The sequence below is a fragment of the Oncorhynchus nerka genome, linkage group LG25 (genome assembly GCF_034236695.1).
Source record: "Oncorhynchus nerka isolate Pitt River linkage group LG25, Oner_Uvic_2.0, whole genome shotgun sequence".
NCBI classification, from domain to species: Eukaryota; Metazoa; Chordata; class Actinopteri; order Salmoniformes; family Salmonidae; genus Oncorhynchus; species Oncorhynchus nerka.
The window spans coordinates 25,471,108-25,486,825 of NC_088420.1; positions in this window are offsets into that span (position 1 = coordinate 25,471,108).

Here is a 15,718-nt window from a genome sequence, read left to right on the forward strand (position 1 = left end):
GTGGTGGCATTCATACATATTTGAAACAGAACACCATTGAGTGGGAGACTTTTACTCTCACAGCAGAGTTTTGATTATAATATACAGTACCAGTCAAAAGTTTGAACACACCTACTCATTCAAGGGTTTTTCTAAATTTGTACTATTTTATACATTGTAGAATAATAGTGAAGACATCAAAACAATGAAATAACACATATGGAATCATGTAGTAACCAAAAAAGTGTTAATCAAATCAAAATAGAATTTAGATTTTAGATTCCTCTAAGTAGCCACCCTATGCCTTGATGACAGCTTTGCACACGCTTGGCTTTCTCTCAACCAACTTCACCTTTTCCAACAGTCTTGAAGGAGTTCCCACATATGCTGAGAACTTGTTAGCTGCTTTTCCTTCACTCTGCGGCCCAACTCATCCCAAACCATCTCAATTGGGTTGAGGTAGGGTGATTGTGGAGGCCAGGTCATCTAATGCAGAACTCCATAACTCTCTTTCTTGTTCAAATAGCCCTTACACACCCTTGAGGTGTGTTGGGTAATTGTCCTGTTGAAAAACAAATGATAGTCCAACTAAGTGCAAACCAGATGGGATGGCGGTCTAAGGCACTGCATCGCTACAGACCCGGCCGTGATCGGGAGTCCCACAGAGCAGGGCACAATTGGGCCAGCATTGTCTGGAGTTGGCCGGGGTAGGCTGTCATTGTAAATAAGAATTTGTTCTTAACTGACTTAAATAAAAGTTGTTGTTTTTTCTTTAAAACAACTTATAAAACAACTTATCAGTGTATCACTGCGGAATACTGTGGTAGCCATGCTGGCTTTGAATTCTAAATCATTCACTGGCAGTGTCACCAGCAAAGCATCCCACAACATCACACCTCTTCCTCCACGCTTCACGGAGGGAACCACACATGCGGAGATCATCCGTTCACCTACTCTGCGTCTCCCAAAGACACGGCAGTTGGAACGTAAAATCTCAAATTTGAACTCATCAGACCAAAGGACAGATTTTCACCAGATTTTCCATTACTTATGTTTCTCTGCCCAAGCAAGTCCCTTCTTAATATTGGTGTCCTTTAGTAGTGGTTTCTTTTCAGCAATTAAACCATGAAGGCTTGATTCATGCAGTCTCCCCTGAACGGTTGATGTTGAGATGTGTCTGTTACTTGAACTCTGTGAAGAATTTATTTGGGCTGTAATTTCTGAGGCTGGTAACTGTAATGAATTCTGTGTCTTCCTTTCCTGTGGCGGTCCTCGTGAGAGCCAGTTTTATTATAGGGCTTGATGGTTTTTGCAACTGCACTTGAAGAAACTTTCAAAGTTCTTGAAATGTTCAGTATTGACTGACCTTCATGTCTTAAAGTAATGATGGACTGTAGTTTTTCTTTGCTTATTTGAGCTGTTCTTGCCATAGTATGGACTTGGTCTTTTACCAAATAGGGCTTTCTTCTGTATACCAACCCTACCTTGTCACAACACAACTGATTGGTTCAAACACATTAAGAAGGAAAGAAATTCCACAAATTAACTTTTAACAAGACACATTTGTTAATATAAATGCATTCTAGGTGACGACCTCATGAAGCTGGTTGAGAGAATGCCAAGAGTATGCAAAGCTGTCATCAAGGCAAAGCGTGGCTACTTTGAAGAATCTCAAATATAATATATTTATTTATTTTTGTCACGAACCTCGCTGAAGAGGGTGCCTCTTCCTGTTCGGACGGGGCTCGGCGGTCGTCGTCACCGGCCTATTAGCTGCCATCGATTCTTTTTCCGTTTGTGTTTGTTATTGGTTAATTGGGTTCACCTGTTTTGTATTAGGGTTTGTTTGTAGGGTATTTAAGGGCACTAGGCATGCTGGGTTTTTGTGCGGGCTTGTTTATTGTTACTCTGTGTTTGATGGGTTATTGCTTTTCGTGTTCTTTATTTATCCGGTCTATTTTTGTCCTGTTGTTTTTGGACTGGCAACTATTTACGCCTTGTGTGTTGGCGTCATTCATTTTTGGTTGCACCGGTGAATAAATTTGTGATAAACAAAGGAACCCTGCTCTCTGCGCCTGATTCTACCCACCACTCATAGTTTATCGTAACAATTTTGTTTGTTTAACCTTTATTTAACTAGGCAAGTCAGTCAAGAACAAATTCTTATTTATAATGATATTATTTAAATTATATATAATATTTATACCAAAAGGCAAAAGGCCTCCTGCAGGGATGGGGGTAGGGATTTTATAAAAATATGTGGAACAAAACACACATCACGACAAGAGAGACAACACAACACTACATAAAGAGAGACCTAAGACAACAACATAGCAAGGCAGCAACACATGACAACGCAGCATGGTAGCAACACAACATGACAACAACATGGTAGCAACACAACATGGCAGCAGGACAACATGGTAGCAGAACGCAAAGCAGCCACAACTGTCAGTAAGAGTGTCCATGATTGAGTCTTTGAATGAAGAGATTGAGATAAAACTGTCCAATTTTAGTGTTTGTTGCAGCTCGTTCCAGTCGCTAGCTGCAGCGAACTGAAAATACGATTTTGTTTTGTTTAACACTTTTTTAAATTCTACAATATATAAAATAGTAAAAATAAAGAAAAACAGTACCTGTCAAAAGTTTGGCCACACCTGCTCATTGAAGGGTTTTTCTTTATTTTTATGTTTGCCCCACTAATATTTACATGCAAATATCACCACTGAGCATATGATACAGTGGGGAGAAGAAGTATTTGATACACTGCCGATTTTGCAGGTTTTCCTACTTACAAAGCATGTAGAGGTCTGTAATTTTCATCATAGGTACACTTCGACTGTGAGAGACGGAATCTAAAACAAAAATCCAGAAAATCACATTGTATGATTTTTAAGTTATTAATTTGCATTTTATTGCATGACATAAGTATTTGATCACATACCAACCAGTAAGAATTCCGGCTCTCACAGACCTATTAGTTTTTCTTTAAGAAGCCCTCCTGTTCTCCACTCATTACCTGTATTAACTGCACCTGTTTGAACTCGTTACCTGTATTAATGACACCTGTACACACACTCAATCAAACAGACTCCAACCTCTCCACAATGGCCAAGACCAGAGAGCAGTGTAAGGACATCAGGGATAAAATTGTAGACCTGCACAAGGCTGGGATGGGCTACAGGACAATAGGCAAGCAGCTTGGTTAGAAGGCAACAACTTTTGGCGCAATTATTAGAAAATGGAAGAAGTTCAAGATGACAGTCAATCACCCTCAGTCTTGGGCTCCATGCAAGATCTCACCTCGTGGGGTATCAATGATCATGAGGAAGGTGAGGGATCAGCCCAGAACTACACGGCAGGACCTGGTCAATGACCTGAAGAGAGCTGGGACCACAGTCTCAAAGAAAACCATTAGTAACACACTTCGCCGTCATGGATTAAAATCCTGCAGCGCACGCAAGGTCCCCCTGCTCAAGCCATCGCATGTCCAGGCCCGTCTGAAGTTTTCCAATGATCATCTGGATGATCCAGAGGAGGAATGGGAGGAGGTCATGTGTTCTGATGAGACAAAAATAGAGCTTTTTGGTCAAAACTCCACTCGCCGTGTTTGGAGGAAGAAGAAGGATGAGTACAACCCCAAGAACACCATCCCAACCGTGAAGCATGGAGGTGGAAACATCATTCTTTGGGGATGATTTTCTGCAAAGGGGACAGGACGACTGGACCGTTTTGAGGGGAGGATGGATGGGGCCATGTATCGCGAGATCTTGGCCAACAACCTCCTTCCCTCAGTAAGAGCATTGAAGATGGGTTGTGGCTGGGTCTTCCAGCACGACAACGACCCGAAACACACAGCCAGGGCAACTAAGGAGTGGCTCCGTAAGAAGCATCTCAAGGTCCTGGAGTGGCCTAGCCAGACTCCAGACCTGAACCCAATAGAAAATCTTTGGAGAGAGCTGAAAATCCGTATTGCCCAGCGACAGCCCCAAAACCTGAAGGATCTGGAGAAGGTCTGTATGGAGGAGTGGGCCAAAATCCCTGCTGCAGTGTGTGCAAACCTGGTCAAGAACTACAGGAAACATATGATCTCTGTAATTGCAAACAAAGGTTTCTGTACCAAATATTAAGTTCTGCTTTTCTGATTTATCAAATACTTATGTCATGCAATAAAATGCAAATTAATTACTTAAAAATCATACAATGTGATTTTCTGGATTTTTGTTTTAGATTCCGTCTCTCACAGTCGAAGTGTACCTATGATAAAAATTACAGACCTCTACATGCTTTGTAAGTAGGAAAACCTGCAAAATCGGCAGTGTATCAAATACTTGTTCTCCCCACTGTATATTACTATTAGAATGAAACGCTTGCAGCGGTCTAAGGCACTTTGCAGTGCTAAAGGCATCACTACAGGCCCGGCCGTGATCGGGTGTCCCATAGGGCGGCGCACAATTGGCCCAGTGTCGCCCGGGTTAGTGGAGGGTTCCAGGAATTGTGTACAGATACTTGCGACATGGGGCCCTACATTCTCAGGCTTAAACGTGAGGTCATGGCTGCAGATGAATGGCACAACAATGGGCCTCAGCATCTCATCATGATATCTCTGTGCATTCAAGTTGCCTTTGATAAAATGCATTCGTGTTCATTGTCCGTAGCTCATGCCTGCCCATATCATAACCCCACCTCCACTATAGGGCACTCTGTTCAGAATGTTGACATTAGCAATCCGCTCGCCCACATGATGCCATCTGCCCAGTACAGTTGAAACCGGGCTTAATCTGTGAAGAGGACACTTCCCTAGTGTGCCAGGGGCCATCGAAGGTGAGCATTTGCCCACTGAAGTCAGTTACAACACCGAACTGCAATCAGGTCTAGACCCTGGTGAGGACGATTAGCATGCAGATGAGCTTCCCTGAGATTAATTCTGACAGCTTGTGCAGAAATCCTTTGGTTGCGCAAACCCACAGTTTCATCATCTGTCTGGCTGGCTGGTCTCAGACGATCCCGCAGGTGAAGAAGCCGGATGTGGAGATCCTGGGCTGGCTTGGTTACACGTGGTTTGCGATTGAGGCCGGTTGGACGTACTGCCAAATTCTCTAAAATTATGGTAGGGAAATTAATTAATTAATTCTCTGGCAACAGCTGTGGTGGACATTCCTGAAGTCAGCATGCCAGTTGTGTGCCAAAATTGCACATTTTAGAGTGGCCTTTTATTGTCCTCAGCAAAAGGTGCACCTGTGTAGTGATCATGCTGTTTAATCAGCTTCTTGATATGCCACACCTGTCAGGTGGATGGATTATCTTGACAAAGGAGAAATGCTCACTAACAGGGATGTAAAGAAATATATGCTCTAAATTTGAGAGAACTAAGTGTTTTGTGCGTATGGAACATTTCTGGGATCTTTTATTTCAGCTCATGAAACATGGGATCAACACTTGTTGCATTTATATTTTTGTTCAACATATTTTATATGAGGTGACAGTATAGAATGTCATGTTTTATTGAGGACATTTTCATACAAATCTGTTTTACCATTTAAAAATTAAATAACTTTTTGTATCTAGTCCCCCATTTGAAGGTGTTAAGTATTTGGACAAATGCACTTATAGTGTATTACATTTAATCAAAGTCACTACAGACCCTATTCGATCCCAGGCTGTTAAATAAAGGCTACATTTTTAAAAATGGGAAAAAATGCTAACCTCGCCTGTTATTGGTTTTAGGTTATAATTTCTGGTGCAATCATCCAGACAGACCAAGACAAATTCAAGCTAAATGTATTCACCATACTGGGTGTTCCTGCTGCATAGCATGTATACAGTCACACAAGCACATATATTTATACCTTCCGACTAGGCACTCCCCCCTTCTATGTCTAGGATGGACAATCTGTCTCTGTTGCTAGTCTGTTCTTCCTATTGATTTTATCGTGTCCCAACCTGAGTTCATAACCTTTGTACTCCTCTGTGCCTTTCATGGGTCTTATCAGAGGCCTTGAGTTATTGGGAGTACACATTCCCACATTATCCACTAGATAATTGCAATTCTCATACACAAAGAGCTTAAACCTAACACTACTTTCAATCTCGGAGAATATATAAAAATTGTATATTCATACTAAGAGTACATAATGATAGAAAACAGTAAAGACCTAAGACAGTGTTATAGAATAGTAATTACGATCTATCAGCTCCAACCCTAGACATATGGCTCCTATTCAACTCTTATAGAATAATTATTGCACTCAGCCTTTGTACTTTCCCTTTGCCCAAATGCCACGCACACCTCCAACTCAGTCATCAAGTTTGCAGATGACACAACAGTAGTAGGCTTGATTACTAACAAATGGGGCAGCAGGTAGCTGGTTAGAGCGTTGGACTAATAACTGAAAGGTTGCAAGATCGGATCCCTGATCTGACAAGGTAAAAATCTGTCTTTCTGCACCTGAACAAGGCAGTTAACCCACTGTCCATAAGCCATCATTGAAAATAAGAATTTGTTCTTAACTGACTTGCCTAGTTAAATAAAGGTAAAAAATAAATGACCAGACAACCTACAGGAAGGATGTGAGGTCCCTGTGAGAGTGGTGCAAGGAAAATAACCTCTTACTCAATGTCAAAAAAACAAAGGAGCTGATTGTGGACTTCAGACAACAGGAGAGGGAGCATACCCCTATCCACATCAACAGGACCGCAGTGGAGAAGGTGGAACATTCTAAGTACCTCTGCGTACACATCACTATTTCAGCATACACATCTGAAATAGTCCACCCCCACAGACAGTGTGGCGAAAAATGTGTATCAGCACCTCTTCAACCTCAGGAGGCTGAAAAATGTCGTCTTGGCCCCTAAAACCCTCACAAACTTTTACAGATTTCCAAATGAGAGCATCCTGTCGGGCTGGTACAGCAACTGCACCACCCGCAAATTTAGTGCTCTCCAGATGGTGGTGTGGTCTGCCCAACACATCACTGGGGGCAAACTACCTGCCCTCCAGGACAAATATAGCACATGAAGTCACAGGAAGGCCATAAAGATCATCAAGGACATAAACCACCTGAGCAATGGCCTGTTCACCCGTTATCATCCAGAAGGCGAGGTCAGTACAGGTGTTTCAAAGCTGGGACCATGAGACTGAATCGTCATCCAACTCAGATTTCCAAGTGGGGAACTCTGGCCTCTTTCTAGAGTTCAGACTTTCTGTAATTATGGTAGCATCCAAGTGTTCAGAAACATATATTCTTATTTCCAATAAAAGTGACTCCAAATAACACAATACAATATTTACCATTCATTTCTATTGGCCCTCAAATAACAGGTAACGTTTTGTACTGTTGCCTCATATTGAACCATTTTCTCTCAAATCCAAAATGCTGGAGTAAGAATCAAATTAAAAGTTTTAGCTTCACTCTCCAAATAAATACATATGTGAGTGTATGAACATACATAATAAAGTGTAACCAACGTTTCAGAAACAATATAGACTCTTTTTTTTTTCTACTGTGTTATTGACTTGTTTATTGTTTACTCCATGTGTACGCAACCAGTCAGGAAGCTCTCGATGATGCAGCTGTAGAACCTTTTGAGGATCTGGTATGCTTTGCAAACTCTTAGCATTCTCTCAACCAACTTCATGAGGAATGCTTTTCCAACAGTCTTGAAGGAGTTCCCACATATGCTGAGCACTTGTTGGCTGCTTTTACTTCACGGTCCAACTCAATTGGGTTGAGGTCGGGTGATTGTGGAGGCCAGGTGTATCTGATGCAGCACTCTATCACTCTCCTTATTGGTCAAATAGCCCTTACACAGCCTGGAGGTATGCTTTGGGTCATTGTCCTGTTGAAAAACAAATGATAGTCCCACTACACGCAAATCAGATGGGATGGTGTATCGCTGCCGAATGCTGTGGAAGCCATGCTGGTTGTATGCCTTGAATTCTAAATAAATCACTGACAGTGTCACCAGCAAAGACAGAGCTGTGGGAACCAAAAATCTCAAATTTGGACTCATCAGACCAAAGGACAGATTTCCACCTATCTAATGTCCAATGTACGTGTTTCTTGGCCCAAGCATGTCTCTTCTTATTATTGGTGTCCTTTAGTAGTGGTTTCTTTGCAGCAATTTGACCATGAAGGCCTGATTCATGCAGTCTCCTCTGAACAGTTGATGTTAAGATGTGTCTGTTACTTGAACTCTGTGAAACATTTATTTGGGCTGCAATCTGAGGTGCAGTTAAATCTAATGAACTTTTCCTCTGCAGCAGAGGTAACTCTAGGTATTCCTTTCCTGTTGTGGTCCTTATGAGAGAGTTTCATCATAGTGCTTGATGGTTTTTGCGACTGCACTAAGAAACGTTCAAAGTTCTTGAAATGTTCTGGATTGATTGACCTTCATGTATTAAAGTAATGATGGACTGTCATTTCTCTTTGCTTATTTGAGCTGTTCTTGCCATAGTATGGATTTGGTCTTTTACCAAATATATTCTATATTCTGTACATCAACCCTTCCTTTTCACAACACAATTGATTGACTCAAACACATTAAATGAACTTTTAGCAATGCACACCCGAGTGTTATCTTTACATCCCTACCTATCTTTATAGGTTATTAGGCTTTTAAAATATCTACGGGCAAGATCATTACATGGATAAAGTGAGTTCATGTAGATAGGCCATCTACAATTGAAGGTTATCTACATGTCCTAGAGAAAATATTGCCATTTTAAAGCAAGTGTTCTGCAATTCTACAAATGTTTCCATGGGGCGGAGAGAACATTTTGCAATTTTATAACAAATTTCATGCAATTCTGCAAATTTTACCATGGACCAGAAAGAAAGAATGTGCTGTTTCACAGCTAATTTCCTGCAATTCTACCTGTTTTGCTATGGGGTGGAGAGAAAGTTTTGCAGTTTTATAGCTAATTTACTGCAATTCTACACATTTTGATATGACCTATCCCATGTTAATATGATGTCTGAGTGAGAATGACAAACAAAATTAATGGGCACCCGCTGGAGGTCAGGGTCCTTGGGTATGTGCCTGGTCAGTATTCAGCGAAGTTTAGATAGCTGGTAAGACTAACTACATGTCACGACTTCTGCCGAAGTCAATGCCTCTCCTTGTTCGGGTGGTGCTCGGCGGTCAACGTCACCGGTCTTCTAGCCATCATTGATCCATTTTTAATTTTCCATTGGTTTTGTCTTGTCTTCCTACACACCTGGTTTCAATCCCATTCATTACCTGTTGTGTATTTAACCCTCTGTTTCCATTCATGTCTTTGTCAGAGATTCTTGTTTCAGTTTTGTGTTGTTTGTAATTGGTGCGCAACGGGTCCTCGTACCCAATTTGTTTAATTTATGGTTTTATGAGTTATGTTTTGTTTTATTAAAAACTCAATTTACCAAGTTTATTCTCCTGCGCCTGACTTCCCTGCCACCTATACACACGTTTGTGACAGAATCTCTGACCACCAATGAAGTCAGCAGGAGAAGGTACCCCGACCATGGAGGTGGAGGAGCGCGTCATGGAACATACAGCAATGATTTCCAAACTGAGCGTCGCCATGGATCGTGTTGTCCAGAATATGAACCGCTGGGAGACACAGGGAGTTTTCCCAGCGCCTCCACCAGCACAACCGGGGTCTCCCCTGAACGCCCCTTTCCCACCTGAACCTAACAGGATCCAGCTATCCATGCCACAGGGATACGACGGAGATGCTGCCGGGTGCCAGGGTTTCCTTCTTCAACTAAGCCTGTACCTGGCCACGGTCCACCCAGCTCCATTGGACCGTGAGGAGTTTCGTCCCCGTCTCATGCCTCACCGGGAAAGCCCTGGAGTGTGTGGAGGGGGAGATGTGTGTGGAGGGGGAGATGCAGCGTTGGACGATTTTGAGGAATTCACCCGCTGTTTCCGGACAGTATTCGACCACCCACCTGAGGGCAGAGCAGAGGGTGAGCGCCTCTACCATCTGAGGCAGGAGAAGAGGAGCGCCCAGGAGTTTGCACTGGAGTTTAAGACCCTGGCTGCCGGAGCTGGATGGAGCAACCGGGCCTTAATCGACCATTACTACTGTAGTCTACGTGAGGACGTGCGTCGGGAGCTGGCTTGCAGAGACACCACCCTCACCTTCGACCAGCTCGTGGACCTGTACATCCGGCTGGACAACCTGCTGGCTACTCGCGGACGTTCAGATCAGGGTCTGGTTGTTCCATCCTCCCGCACACCCTCTCCGATACCTATGGAGCTGGGAGGTGCAGTGCACAGGGAGAACGGAGGGGGTTCCCGCTCGTGCACCATATGTGGTCATAGAGGTCACACTGCTGGTCGGTGCCGGGTTGGTTCCTCTGGGTATCGAGGTGACAGGCAGGGCACTCTGGCGGCACCCCAGGTGAGTAGGCACCATTCTCATCCAGAGCCCTCTGTTGCTCATATGTTTGTCTCTGTTACCTTTCCTGAATTTGCCCCGTGTTCTCAGCATAAGGCGCTAGTAGATTCAGGTGCGGCTGGGAATTTCATTAATAAAGGATTAGCTCATAGTTTAGGGATTCCCATTGTTCTTGTAAATATGCCTTTCCCCGTTCATGCTTTAGATAGTCAACCATTAGGGTCAGGGTTTATCGGGGAGGCCACCGCTCCTTTGAGTATGGTAACACAGGGGCGTCACACAAAAAATATGAGTCTTTTTCTTATTCATTCTCCTGCATATTCTGTGGTGCTCTTATCGCTACGATGATTGAGTCAATGCACGGGGCGTGCTTCTTCACTAAACTGGATCTCAGGAGTGCGTACAATCTGGTGCATATTAAGAAGGGAGACAAGTGGAAGACAGCATTTAGTACCATCTCAGGGCATTATGAGTACCTAGTCATACCATATGGGTTGATGAATGCTCCATCAGTCTTCCAATCATTTGTGGACAAGATTTTCAGAGACCTGCACGGGCAGGGTGTAGTGGTGTATATCGACGACATTCTGATATACTCCGCTACACGTGCCGAGCATGTGTCCCTGGTGCGCAAAGTGCTTGGTCGCCTGTTGGAGCATGACCTGCACATCAAGGCTGAGAAATGCTTGTTCTTCCAACAGTCCGTCTTGGATTTCCACATCAGAGGTGGAGATGGAGAGTGATCGCATTGCAGCCGTGCATAATTGGCAGACTCCCACCACGGTAAAGGAGGTGCAGCAAATCTTAGGGTTTGCCAACTACTTCCGGAGATTTATCGGGGTTTTGGTCAGGTTGCTGCTCCCATTATCTCACTGCTAAAGGGGGGCCGGGTGCACTTGCAGTGGTCAGCTGAGGCGAACAGGGCTTTTAGGCACCTGAAGGCTCTGTTTACCTCGGTTCCTGTGTTGGCTCATCCGGATCCCTCTTTGCCATTCATAGTGGAGGTGGACGCATCCGAAGCTGGGATAGAAGCCGTGCTCTCTCAGTGCTCGGGTGCGCCACTGAAGCTCTGCCCCTGTGCCTTATTTTAGAAGAAGCTCAGCCCAGCGGAGCGAAACTATGTGGGGGACCGGGAGCTGTTGGCTGTCGTCAAGGCCTTGAAGGCGTGGAGACATTGGCTTGAGGGGGCTAAATACATTTTCTCATCTGGACTGACCATCGCAATCTGGAGTACATCCGGGAGGCGAGGAGACTGAATCCTCGCCAGGCAAGGTGGGCCATGTTTTTCACCCGTTTTGTGTTTACCCTCTCTTACAGACCAGGCTCCCAAAACGTTAAGGCAGACCCACTGTCCCGGCTGTATGACACGGAGCAGTCCATGGATCCCACTCCCATACTCCCAGCCTCTTGTTTGGTGGCGCCGGTAGTGTGGGAGCTGGACACGGACATTGAGCGGGCGTCACGTGCAGAGCCCTCTCCCCCTCAGTGTCCAGCTGGGCATCTGTACGTTCCGTCTGTTGTCCGCGACCGACTGATCTATTGGGCCCACACGTCACCCTCCTCTGGTCATCCTGGGATAGGTCGGACGGTGCGCTGTCTTGATGGGAGGTACTGGTGGCCTACTTTAGCTAAGGACATGAGGATTTATGTTTTCTCCTGCTCAGTGTGCACCCAGAGCAAGGCTCCTAGACACCCGCCCAGAGGTAAGTTACAACCCTTACCCGTTCCACAACGGCCGTGGTCACACCTGTCGGTGGATTTCTTAACTGATCTTCCACCTTCACAGAGTAACACCACGATCCTGGTCGTTGTGGATCATTTTTCTAAGTCCTGTCATCTCCTCCCTTTGCCCGGTCTGCCTACGGCCTTACAAACTGCGGAGGCTGTTTACACATGTCTTCCGGCACTATGGGGTGCCTGAGGATATAGTGTCTGATCGCGGTCCCCAGTTCACATCAAGGGTCTGGAAGGCATTCATGGAACGTCTGGGGGTCTCGGTCAGCCTTACCTCAGGTTTTCACCCCAAGAGTAATGGGCAGGTGGGCAGAGTTAACCAGGATGTGGGTAGGTTTCTGTGGTCTTATTGCCAGGACCGGCCGGAGGAGTGGGCGAAATTCGTGCCCTTGGCAGAGATGGCCCAGAACTCACTACGCCACTCCTCCACTAACCTTTTTCCTTTTCTATGTGTATTAGGGTATCAGCCGGTTCTGGCTCCATGGCATCCATGGCAGAGGAAACCTGGGAGGCCGCCCACGTCCACCTTCAGCGCGCCATACTGCGCCAGAAAGTTGGCGCAGACCTTCACTGCAGTGAGGCCCAGGTGTTTGCACCAGGGGACAGGGTCTGGCTCTCGACCCGAAACCTGCCCCTGGGAGGGGTATGGTCCGGAGGAGAGATGCTGGGTTCCGGTGGAGGACGTATTAGATCCTTCCATGCTGCGAGAATTCCACCGTTTCCATCCGGATCGCCCTGCGCCTCGCCCTCAGGGTCGTCCCCGAGGCCGGTGTCGATGTGCTGCTGGAGCCGTGCGTCAGGGGAGGGGTACTGTCACGACTTCTGCCGAAGTCGATGCCTCTCCTTGTTCGGGTGGTGATCGGCGGTCGACGTCACCGGTCTTCTAGCCATCGATCCATTTTTCATTGGTTTTGTCTTCTCTTCCTACACACCTGGTTTCAATCCCATTCATTACCTGTTGTGTATTTAACCCTCTGTTTCCCATCATGTCTTTGTCAGAGATTGTTTCTTGTTTCAGTTTCGTGTTTGTATTTGGTGCGCGATGGGTCCTCGTACCCAATTTGTTTCATTTATGGTTTTGGAGTTATGTTTTGTTTTATTAACTCCATTTACCAAGTTTATTATCCTGCGCCTGACTTCCCTGCCACCTATACACACGTTTGTGACACTACAAATCTATTTGTGTTGTTGTTGCTGAAATGGCTCGTTGAGTGACTGACAGACATAACAAGAGAAGAATTGCTGATGCACAACCACATTTCTAAATTCCACCTGGTGTATTGTACTTTATACAATGGGTGGGTCTAATCCTGAATGCTGATTGGTTAGTGAATTGCGCAGTCAGCTGGAACAGAGTAAATAGGCATTTTAATATCAAAGATTTAGCCGGTGGTAACTTGTGGAACAGAACCAGCTGGAAAGCGAAGTTACCACCGGCTAAAAATATGACGTTAAAATGCCTTCTGGGTTGGATGGGCATTGTGTCAAGTGTGGCTTGGTCGGGTTGTGTTTCAGAGGACGCATGGCTCTCAACCTTCGCCTCTCCCGAGTCCGTACGGGAGTTGCAGCGATGAGACAAGACTATAACTACTACCAATTGGATACCATGAAATTGGGGAGAAAAAAGGGGTGAAAAATACACACAAAAAAAATAATTACTCTCAATAGTAAGTTGAGATCTTGACTGAGTTCCCCCCAAAATAATTGAATAAAAAAATATAATACAAATGGTTGGAGGCTCCCTAGCGGCCGGGGGCCGCTAACGCTTGGGGCCGGCACTGCCTGTCAATTCATGTACATTCTTTGTAACTATTTTGGATATCAATGTTTGGATAACATTCCCAAGCCATTGCATTTATCAGGAGTTGATCACAACAATTTGAAGTAACCAGAGATAATGAGGGCTATTATGGAATATTATTAACACTTGGGTAAAGCCAATTAGTAGATAACAAAGGAGTACCCTCCAAACTCGTCATTAAGCTCGAGACCCTGGGTCTCGACCCTGCACTGTGCAACTGGGTCCTGGACTCTGACGGGCCGCCCCCAAGTTGTGAAGGTAGGAAACAACACCTCCACTTGGGTGCTCAGCCCCCGCCTGTACTCCCTGTTCCCCCATGACTGTGTGGCCATGCACGCCTCCAACTCAATCATCAAGTTTGCAGACGACACTACAGTGGTAGGGTTGATTACCAACAAAGAAGGCCTACAGGGAGGAGGTGAGGGCCCTTGGAGTGTGGTGTCAGGAAAATAACCTCACCCTCAACATCAACAAAACAAAGGAGATGATTGTGGACTTCAGGAAACAGCAGAGGGAACAATCCCCTATCCACATCAACAGGACAGTAGTGGAGAAGGTGGAAAGTTTTAAGTTCCTCTGCGTACACGTCACTGACAAACTGAAATGGTCAACCCACACAGACAGCGTGGTGAAGAAGGTGCAATAGCGCCTCTTCAACCTCAAGAAATTTGGCTTGACACCGAAAACACTCACTAAACTTTTACAGATGCACAATCGAGAGCATCCTGTCGGGCTGTATCACCGCCTGGTACGGCAACTGCTTAGCCCACAACCGTAAGGCTCTCCAGAGGGTAGTGCTGTCTGCACAACGCATCACCGAGGGCAAACTACATGCCCTCCAGGACACCTACATCACCCGATGTCACAGGAAGGCCATAAAGATCATCAAGGACAACAACCACCCGAGCCACTGCCTCACCCCACTATCATCCAGAAGGCGAGGCCAGTATAGGTGCTTCAAAGCTGGGACCGAGAGACTGAAAAACAGCTTCTATCTCAAGGCCATGCTACTGTTAAACAGCCATCACTAACACTGAGTGGCTGCTGCCAACATACATACTCAAATCTCTAGCCACTGTAATAATTAATCATTCGATGTAATAAATGTATCACTAGTCACTTTAAACAATGCCATTTTATATAATGTTTACATAACCTACATTACTCATCTCATATGTATATACTTTACACTATACCATCTTCTGCATCTTGCCTATGCCGCACGGCCGTCTCTCATCCGTATATTTATATGTACATATTCTTATTCATCCCTTACACGTGTGTATAAGGTAGCTGTTGTGAAATTGTTAGATTACTTGTTATATATTACTGCACTGTCGGAACTAGAAGCGCAAGCATTTCGCTACACTCACGTCAACATCTGCTAAACATGTGTATGTGACCAACGCATCCAAGATGGCGTAGCAGTCAGACGTCATTGTCCTTCGTCTTGTCGTGTCCCATGTATATACATTTTTACATATTTTTCTTTGCATATCTTTTTGATCTTTTTCTAAACCTCAACTTCAAAATACACTCCTTCAACCCGCCTCACCCAATGTGGTGTGGATCTGTTTTTTTCTAAAGTATTTTTATCTACCTCGGAACCGGAATCCCCCAACAGAAGCTAGCCAGCTCACTAGCTACTAGTTAGTAGTCAGCTAACCACTGCTAGCAGTCATCAGCAAGCAGTAAGCTCGGAAAGCTCTCGCCAGTTTGTACAACGCGATTCAAACCAGAGCATACCGGACCTATTTTCTCTCCATATCCCCAGATTCCTACCACAAACTCTGAACCTTTTTACCTGGATCATCACA